At 34.9% G+C, this 11150-nt stretch overlaps 1 long non-coding RNA gene across 1 annotated transcript in view; it reads left to right on the top strand.

Annotated features, from left to right (window-relative positions):
• Positions 1–8583, top strand: part of LOC123870758 — a 15271-nt gene extending 6688 nt beyond the window's left edge. Inside the window, exons 2-3 of the long non-coding RNA XR_006797148.1 lie at positions 5339–5345; positions 8456–8583. This is a non-coding gene — a long non-coding RNA (uncharacterized LOC123870758). The remainder of the gene's footprint in view (positions 1–5338; positions 5346–8455) is intronic.
• The last annotated feature ends 2567 nt before the right edge of the window (positions 8584–11150 follow it).

An 11150-nucleotide genomic window follows, 5' to 3' on the forward strand; every position in this document is an offset into this window, starting at 1 on the left:
GTCGGGGGTTAAAAAAATACTAGAGGCATGAAGATGTCCGAACACCCAAGTCTCCTAATTAGCTTGGATAATAACAATCGACGCTCTACAGTAATCAGAAAATAAAACCTGTAACTACTGACCAAACTCTTTTTACCAGAAACCAAATGGACCAGTCTCTCCTTTTGTCATTCTGTAAACGTTGGACTAGACCTACGTTGTACTACATCCTTTTTACAACTTCCAAGACTATTTTGTCCAAGCCTCAACAAGTTTACTTTGTTTACTTTTTTTACACGTGGGAAAGGACGTATGCATACGCCTACTAGGTTTAAAAGTTTAGCAATAACTAGATGCCTTACAAAACTTAGTTAATACATCTCTTGCTTAAGAACAATTTTATATTAGCTAGAGGCTATTTCTAAAGCGATTGTGATGAAATGGCGTTTGAAAAATACTTATGATGATCATGTGGATGTGGATACTGGATAGTCCGTGAGGGCCTTGATATTATAAAAAATCACTAGCCAATGCCCTCGACTTCGCCCGCGTGGATTTAGGTTTTCCAAAATCCCGTGGGAACTCTTTGATTTGAAAAAGTAGCCTATGTGCTAATCCAGGATATTATCTATCTCCCTTCTAATTTTCAGCCAAATCTGTCCAGTAGTTTTTGCGTGAAGGAGTAACAAACATACACACACACACACACATACACTAATACACACAGACTTTCGCCTTTATAATATTAGTGTGATTGTGCACTGCTAACGGGTGGTCTAGTACCACAGTTTTACGATATACCGTAAACTAGAGGATGCCCGCGACTTCGTCCGCGTGGATTTAGGCTTTCAAAGATCCCGTGGGAACTGGTTGATTTTCCGGGATAAAATGCCTATGTCAATTACAGGGCCGCAATCTACCTCGGTACCAAACATAGCGGATGGGTTTTTAGGAATCCCGTGGGAACTATTTTCCGGGATAAAAAGTAGCCTATGTCCGTCCCCGGAATATAAGCTAACCCTGTACCCGTCAGAATCGGTTAAACTGTTGGGCCGTGAAAAGGTAGCAGACAGACAGACAGACAGACACACTTTCGCATTTATAATACATATTAGTATAGTATGGATCTGTGCTAGTACGGCGAGGTCTCGAATCAGAGCAGTGATGCACTATTCTTAGTGACTACTGCACGTCGCGTCTGTTAGTTGACATAGGAAAATATAGAGATGATTGGGATATTAGTGTGGATGCAACCTACTCGTAAATTTATAATAATTACGAAAATCTATGTCATTGAGTTCAATTTTTATGCTTATGTGATACAAAATTAACATACTTATAATATACATTGTATTAACTTAAACAGCCCAACAAAGAACAAGTTATACCTACTTATACCTTTTTTACAACTAATATCGGCAGCTTATAACTAATAAAAATCCTGCACATTATACCTAACTATTATAACAAACATCAACAGTGGGGTACAAAATATGTATGTACAATCTTATACTAAGTACTAGCCGATGCCCGCGACTTCGCCCGCGTGGATTTAGGTTTTTCGAAATCCCGTGGGAACTCTTTGATTTTCCGGGATAAAAAGTAGCCTATGTGCTAATCCAGGATATCATCTATCTCCATTCCAAATTTCAGCCAAATCTATCCAGTAGTTTTTGCGTGAAAGAGTAACAAACACACACACACAAACACACACACACACACACACACATACAAACTTTCGCCTTTATAATATTAGTGTGATTAGTAGTTTATCGCTGTGCAAAAAATGAAAAGTTACAGATTTTTTTTATTAGTTTATCATTTAGAACATAAAACGGTAGGTAGCAGTAGGTATAACAAAATTTATTAACTTAGTTTTATAGTTAACTACTAAACTACTATAGTTTAATAGTGCTATAACTTTACATAAGAGATGAAAACAAAAGTGCCTTAAATAGTTTTAACCCCCGACCCAAAAAGAGGGGTGTTATAAGTTTGACGTGTGTATCTGTGTGTTTGTGTATCTGTCTGTGGCATCGTAGCTCCTAAACGAATGAACTATTTTAATTTAGTTTTTTATTGTTTGAAAAATGGCTTGATCGAGAGTGTTCTTGGTTATAATCGAAGAAAATCGGTTCAGCCGTTTGAAAGTTATCAGCTCTTTTCTAGTTTTCTTATAGAGGTTTTTGTGTATACCCCTATACACAAAAACCTTTTTTGTTTTCAAAATTTAGAGTTATTTTGCAATAAAGATTTTTATGTAAACCTGTGAAGATGATACTGCCATTTTTGATGATATACCATAAACCTACTTTGTCGTATTAGTTTTAACAAATTGCGAAAAACCAAATTAAAGAATTTTGCGCGCAGACCCTCATTCTACCTTTTGAATAATACTAGCCTTTTCCCGCAACTTCGTCCGCGTGAGTTTAGAGTTTTAAATATCCCGTACGAACACTGTGGTTTTCCGGGATAAAACCAAGCCTATATCAGTTTATAAGATGCAAGCTATCTCTGAAGCAAATAAATGATTCCCCTAAATCACACTAATATTATAAAGGCGAAAGTTTGTATGTGTGTGTGTGTATGTTTGTTACTCTTTCACGCAATAACTACTGAATGGATTTGGCTGAAATTTGGAATGGAGATAGATAATATCCTGGATTAGCACATAGGCTACTTTTTATCCCGGAAAATCAAAGGGTTCCTACGGGATTTTAAAAAACCGAAATCCACGTGGGCGAAGCCGCGGGCACTTTCTAGTTTTTAATATTAGCATATTATTATTAGTGGTATAGGTAAATAAATACACATCTAAATGATATTAATATTATGTATCCACCTTGGTAATTGCAAAATAAACATACTTACTTAGGTACCCAATAAATTGTTATCTAAGCATTATTACCTGCCTGCCTAGGTAGTCATTATTAGTACTTAGGTGGCTTTTTGTATTATTTTCTACTTCCATACGAATAAGGAACCCTTATATCGTCTATCTGTCTGTATTTTCGTTCGTGTCACAGCTTTTTTATTACTATAAGTGCTATAAAATTGAAAAGTGCAGTAATTGACCGAGCGAAGCGAGATCTTTGAGTCTACTTGACTGAAATTGCACCTGTCCGTCCGTCCGTCTTTCAGAGCCTATTAACTTCTGACAGATGGACTTCAAGATTACTGCCTTCTATGCACGAGGTCAGGTATTCGATTACGGGCGGACTCTAATTCGAACACTTACCTGCTTTCAGCAGCAGCAGTAGGGACTTATCACGAATACATCACACTAATTCACACTAATATTATAAAGGCGAAAGTTTGTATGTGTGTGTGTGTGTGTGTGTGTGTGTGTATGTTTGTTACTCCTTCACGCAAAAACTACCGGACGGATTTGGCTGAAATTCGGAATGGAGATGATATTAATATCCTGGATTAGCACATAGGCTACTTTTTATCCCGGAAAACCAAAGAGTTCCCACGGGATTTCGAAAAACCTAAATCCACGCGGACGAAGTCGCGGGCGACTCAATTATAGGAACGATGTGTATAGACCGCATAAAAGACCGGTCAATTGCGAGTTGGGTTCGCATATAAAGGATTCCGTACCATCGTACAGGATATTTTAACATTTTTATGTGCAGCAGTGCAAGTTAATGACAACAGCGCCATTTATTAAACAAGTTATAATAGGTAACTAGTATAACTATAGTTATTAGATTTAGTAAATTATTTTTTTTGTGAACGCATATTTTTGTGATGTTCACAAATTCACTGTTTTCGGATTTATTTCTTGTGCTATAAGACCTACCTACCTACCAAATTTCATGATTCCAGGTCAACGGGAAGTAGTAAGTACCCTATAAATTTTCTTGACACACACGACGTACGGACAGACAGACAACAAAGTGATCTAGGATCACTTTGTTGTCTTTTTACCTTTTAAGTTATGGAACCCTAAAAAACGTACAGTATATAAAAGGCAGAAAATATAGCACATCGAATTTAGAAAAAGATAACGTTTTCATAGAGCATTGTTTCTGTCGTTGAGACTGACCAAACTTCACATAAGTATGAGTGATAGAGATGACGCTATATGAATCAGAAATCTCTTTCTAAAGCTCGATGTACAAATATTTACTGCTGGCACGTGTTCTTACTCACTAACTGCAATCAACGGTAAGTATAGGTAGGTATTTACCTAATTAATTATTATTTTATGAACTAGTTAGGTATTGGTACAAGCAGGTAAAGCTGTACATCCGCCTTTTAATGATACGTAGAAGTATTAAGTTAGATACCTATCTAGATTTTATAGATTTTATTTCATTTTATTCTTACTAGGTAGATATTTTCAAGACTTGACTAATCTTCATTGTTGCCCGAAAGCCCAAACACCCATTTTCGTATCTATACCTACTTATACCTTACTTGAAAAATGACAGGCTTACATACAACATTTCATCCCCTATTTAACCCCCTTGGAAGACGTACAATATCTAAAAACCCTGAAACACGTAAACGTGCAAGTAGGTATTTCTTTATTTTTAACCAAAAGCCCAAATACATTGATATTGAATAGATAGGTATAACTTTTAATAAAATCATAACCCTTCCTTTCGGCTTTGCCGTAGTTGGGTAAAAAGGACTTCGTCTGTGTTGGTGTTTGCTGGCGCGCGTGCTCTGCCTTTTTGGCGTGTTTTTTTTTTTTTTGTTGAAAGTGGCCGGTTTTTGTGTTTTGCTGGTGTTTTTGGTGGTGGAACTGACTGGGAAGCGCTTTAAAGGGGCACCGCGCGTGTGTCGGTGAGCGCCGGCACAGACGAACTCCATACTTATATGGTTTTCCTAGCTTGTAAATAACTACAAACTTGACATTGGCTAATCTTTGTAAAGCCAGACGAGAGAGAAAAAAAAAACTTTTGAAAATCGGTCAAGTGCGAGTCGGATTCACATATTCAGGGTTCGTTACCATCATACCTACAAGAAATAGGTACCCTATTAGTAGGTACTGTACATTTTTTACGCGGTAATGCCTATTGATTATTTCCTGCTATTAGCTGAAAGCTGAAAACCAAAACAAGGATACACAAATTGTCGCTCTCCTAGGAAAGCACATAAAGCTCACGGCACACTGTAGCATTGTCGGCGCGAAGGAACGCTTCTTTTATAAGATACGTCAGAGTAAACTGAATCTTATCTTCATTAATAGGTTATGTATTAACTATGTACTTATATAGGTGATGTAAACCGTGAAGCGCAAAAACTGGTCAATTCAGACCACGCATAAGGTAGGATTCAAGTTCAGTTAAAAACTTTGACGCTCATCATTTCGTAAACGGTAGTTTTCTTCCAAAAACTGTTTAAGAAACCTCGTAATGATTTTAAAATTCCTATCAACGAGGTATCAGTTGAAGGAGCAAACCAAAATTTGTTGTATTACGGAGACCTAATAAAATGGAGGCGCCAAAAGTGCGCTTCGTCAGTTTTCATTTGATTTATTGGATACACGCATATAAAATCTGGAAAAAATGTGTAGCATTGATTCAACTCTCGCCGCTCGTAGTGTCTAGAGCACTTATAAACTAAGAAATAAAACAGGTATTTAAACCGATTTTCCATCAAACACGGTCACAGTTTTTATTAAAGGATGACAGTTGTAAAATATAAGTAAGTATTTACTTAATTAATATGTATATATAAACAAAATACATTTAATTTTATTATAAGTAAATATCATAAATTTACATAAATCTACGACGCGCAAAGTTTATTTGATTTATCTGATCATTGCATAAAACTTATTTACAGTTAGGTAGATAAATAGGTATATAATAGAACTTAAGTATTTTCAAAAAAAATGTATTTTATTATACAGGGTTAATATTGAAAGGAAATATGTCACGATCCCGTTAAAGGGTTTATTAATAGTAGGTACAGGACTATCAAACGACCGCTAAAGTGCTTAATATGCAAAAGTGTATCTTTTTCGATTTATTCATTTGTTTCTTTTTTTCTACGTAAGGGGGCGTTTACTAAAATTAATTAAAAAAAAACAATGTATTTCTTCAATTTTTTTTTATTTCTTGCTAGTAGATATCCTTGTTAATAATAAACAGTACCAATCTTGATACATTTTAAAATTACAGCCCCAAAACTGTACAAGTTTTTGATTTTTAAATTTTATTCTTTGAATAGGTAACTTGGGAATTTTCTGTAAAAATCACTATGGCACTTATCTGGCGGATCATTTTAAAAACATCTAACTACGTCACATTTGACGCTAGATAGGCTATGAAACGAGTAGGTATCTTTGATTTCACTAGGATTTAATATCACCGCTAGGCCATAGCCTAGGTACCTAGATATCGATTCAGGATCAAACCGCGAGTTTACTCACTCTGGTCTCATAATATTTGTGACATTCATACTGTGCTTTAACATTCTAAAACTTTCAGTTTTTTTAAATTATCTGGCTAGGTAGCTATGCAATTATCAGATAATTCAATAACATTCTATAAGTATGAGTGAATACATTATAATTTTTAATATTTAATCTAGTTATACTTGTACAACATCTATATAGGTAGTCGATATATTTAATAATGAAAAAGTTACATTAAGAAAACCTTTAAGTATCTAGACCTAGTTATAATTACTATTAGGTTTGGTGTTCCTATATTCTTACAGTGGATTTGATTCCAAATCGAATTATTTCTTAGTAGTTACTTAATCTAAAGTTAAACATAAGTAGTTATCTTTTAATTTAATTTACATTTTAAGTGTTATGTTAACTGTTTGCTCCTGAATAAATAATATTAAAATATCTGAAATCGTTTTATTACGAAATTGTTTTACAGAATATTTCCGTCGTGTGTGAGTCCGACTCACACTTGCCCGATTTTTTTAATTTCGCCGTTCGGCTTGTGTTGGCTATACCTACATACAGGTATGTAATGGTCTTCACGGCGATGATTTTATTCGTGTGGACAACAAAGTTGGATACGAAAACTAGCCTATAATTTGTTAGATTTCATTATATGTTTTTGAATCATAACCCTTCCTTTCGGCTTTGCCGTAGTCGGGTAAAAAAAAGAGAAAATATTTAATATTACGTGCTTCGTAAAAAAAAATAAGTAGAGCGACACCACGTCGGCGTCGCCACTCACCGCAACGTGGTGATGTGTCCCAACCCTAACGCGTTAAGTTAAAATTTCAGAATGCACAACATAGGATCGAATCAGTACCTAACTATGTACATAGTTCATAAGCTTATTTGTAAACAAGTAAATTCATAGGTATAAGTATGTATAATGCGTAAAAAATGACTTTATGTGCCATTTTAACTTTGTGTCAAATATCATGTAAAATTATGCCGTCAAATGTGTAGGTACAAAGGAAAAATCCGAAAACCGTGACTTGCAAATTTTTATTATGCTGGTTTGAGGTTTCCTGTACGATAATGCGGGACCCTTCGTGTGCGAGTTCGACTCGCACTTGACCGGGTTTTTTAAATTATCGTACCGCTACACACAGGAGAGACGCGCGATTAGGCGGTTGCCTTGTTCGCCTATAAGGACGGCCGGCCCTGACGACAGACGATACCTCATTTATCAATATCTAATAAGATTTTAGCGACTAACAGGAAACCGTTGAACCGACAAACAAACAAACACTATGTGTGTTTGTCTGTTTGTCGGTGCCACTGCCAAACACACAAATGCTAAAAAATTGTACGTCTCATTCAGCTAAAACTCGGGTTACATCACCAACTGACCTACACCTAAGTACATGTCTATATAGGAACCTACGTAACTGACATTGAAATTTGAACTGATTTATTGAATAATCCAATTAGCAGTTGCCACTACAAATAACATTATTTTGGTGCTTCTCGTTGGTTTACTTATTTCATAATATCAATATTTTGCATTTCAATTAACTAAGGTAGGTACGGCTTAACCTTGAATCAGTGTACAAACACTTTTCTTTAAAAACATGTTGACTTCGATGGCGCAACGCTTCATAAGTGGGTCTCAGCAACGGACTAACCCCGTCGAAGGCCCGGAGCGACATGCATCACTAAATTAGGCCCCTGTTATGTTAAGCCATAATGATACCTCAGAAGAATGTTATGGAGAAAACAACAATTGAATAACCCAAAAAGCGCAAGCGAAGCGAGTGTGATAAATATCTTCTAAATACATGAAAGGAAAAGCTGACTGACTGGAAATGCAAATAGCTATTATGACAAGCATTGATGTTGGCAGAGTCGACTGCGATTTTCGATAATTCAACCCCTAAGGGGGTAAAAATTGAAACACCACGCTGGCCATGTGTGGATTGGCAGACTTCACACGCCTTTGAAAACATTATGGAGAACTCTCAGGCTTACAGGTTTCCTCACGTTTTCCTTCACCATTAAATTTTCTACATTAAAATGCACATTAGCTCCGCAAAGTCCATGCCCGGAATCAAACCTCAGAACCTCCGATTAGGAGGCCGATATCTTAAACACTAGGCTATCGCCGCCACTAATAATATCTACTTACACAATCTAAGTAATCTTAATACTTAGTAATAAAAGTTATCCTAGCTGCACTGAAGAATTCAAGAGATAGACAAGGTATTCGATTTCTTTGACTTTAATAAATATCTAGTTACTCCTTGTACCTACTTGTACATTGTATCTGTCGCAACTCGCAACCTCTAGTAGTGTCAGACCGAAGTTACGAAACCAAAAAACCGTTCCACCAATTCCAAATCATTCCAAACCAAAATATTTTTAACAGCTTTTTAGTTAAGGTACGGCAGAAAACAACACCTTGCGTGACCTTGCCTATAACTAGATGCTACTAGACAAAGTTGTGAATTTTTTATCGTAACTACCTATCACTAGGTAGGTACCTCTTGAAAAATTACGATCTGATCTAAAATAGGTAGATTTCTGAAAAATGACTAAACATTTAAAACAAACATTTTCTTTCTTTTTAGGGTTCCGTACCAAAAAGTTAATATGAAACTGTTATGATGCGTCTTTTTCCGTCCGTTTGTCGTTCTGTCACAGTCGATTATTTCAGTAACCATTAAAGCTATCGACATGGGAGTAGTTCTGTATAGTAATTCCTCATAGGAATAAAAAAAAATCGTTGGCTCAAAGATCTTTCTACCAGCTACCTACACCAGGCTGGAACCTGTATGTGCTGACATGGTCAATTAGTCGAGACCGACTTTTTAAAAGTCAAGGTAGGGGTCAAAGGATGCCCAAACTGGATACAACCTTCGGTCAACGAAAGGTGATCGGAGGGTCATGACCTACTTGTTGCGAATGTCACATTAACGTAGACATTTTACCCAATTGTTTAAATTCTTCTAAAGTTTTTTTTAAATTCTTTCTACAAGCTAAAGCACCTAAAAAGCTTTAGCTAATTACCTACCATGAGCACTGGTAATTGATGAAAACTTGATATGATCGCTTTTCAGAAGCTAGAAGCTCCGATTGTAGGTACTTACTTACTTAACTTTTGATCGATACTGTATGTTACACCCCTCCGCACAACAAAATTAAATAATCAATAATAATAATCAATCTATCTGTAATCTATCACTAATTTGTCGATAAGTTACTTTGCAACGTTGTTATTTGGATCATTCCTTTTGACGCGGACGGGTGTAACTAAAACTTTGGTCAGTTGTTGTTAATTTTAAAAAGGCTTATTTTTAAGTAAACGCTTTTTATATCCTAGGTATTCATTACTACCAAATTAATATAGGTAAGTAATAAAAAAAAATCCTTTTGATAAAGTTAATTACATAATAATATTATATGTCTACCAAATTATTTTTTAATACATAAGTGCCTACTACTTACCTAGTAGGTTTCGATAACAAAAAAAACGGTCACGTGCGAGTCGGCCTCACACACGAAGGGTCCCGCACCATCATACAAGAATTAATCTCAAACCGATATTAACACAAGTTAATGACGGACAGCGCCATCTTCATGTGATTTAGTAAACTAATTATTATTTAGTCGGGAACACAAATCTTTATTTTTTTTGTGATTATTTTCCCTATTTGTGCTATAAGACATTGGCTACCTGCCAAATTTTATGATTCTAGGTCAACAGGACATACAAAGATTTTGAGCTCCCCGAATTGACATATATACAAGACAGACAGACAACAAAGTGATCCTATAAAGGATTATTTTTCCTTTTGAGGTACGGTACCCTAAAAATGAGGAAATCAAATGAAATAATAAAATATTTTGTACTATACCATATATTTCTCAGAGGATTTCAATAGAATATTTTATACTTACTTAATTAAAAATAATAAAAAATGAATATCGGATTATTTTAGACACACATATTTACATTACAATACAATAATATTATAGTTGACTAACACGCTTAGAAACTACTTCGAAAAAGTACAAATAAATAGATTTTAGATAATTTTTCTACCTAACACAATAAATACACTTCTAATGTCACTTATTTTTTAACATACATACCTCTAACTATAAAGATAAGAGCATATAAAATTGTGCTTATAATAATAGATAAATTTTAATTTATTTTGATTTACATAATATTAAAAACTAAAATTGGTTTAATGCCCTTAAAATGTAGATATACATATAGTATGGTAGAATTATGGCAACACTGGTGTATATTATTAGTACAAAATTTTTAAACGACTTCCTAAAATAGGTAAATTAAAAATAGCTTAATTCTATTTTTTCCTACAAGTGAAAAAATAAACCCATTCGGGTCATTAGACCTCGTTAACACGGACGCTTTTCTAACGCGCGTGTAAAAACCGCTTAGACTGAAACATGGACTGGAAACATCTATTGGTAATAGATGTTAAGGTGAATTTTCAATTCTAAGCAGTTGAAGGTTGAAGCAAATCGTTTATCTTTCATTCGACGTTTTAAATAAGGCGCGTTATCAAAGCGTCCGTATGAACGCGGGCTTATTATTGAGAACAACTTAAAACCATAGTAACATTTAATAAATACAGATCCATTCCATTATGATATAATTAAGTGTTGTAAAATTTGTTCAAAAGTTAATGTTTCTGACCACATATTTAATTTCTTTATCAAAAATAGAAAATTTTACTAAAGTACCAGTGTTGTCATACCTTTTTTCTTTTTTATTACAACAGGT

The sequence above is a fragment of the Maniola jurtina genome, chromosome 13, assembly GCF_905333055.1.
Source record: "Maniola jurtina chromosome 13, ilManJurt1.1, whole genome shotgun sequence".
NCBI classification, from domain to species: Eukaryota; Metazoa; Arthropoda; class Insecta; order Lepidoptera; family Nymphalidae; genus Maniola; species Maniola jurtina.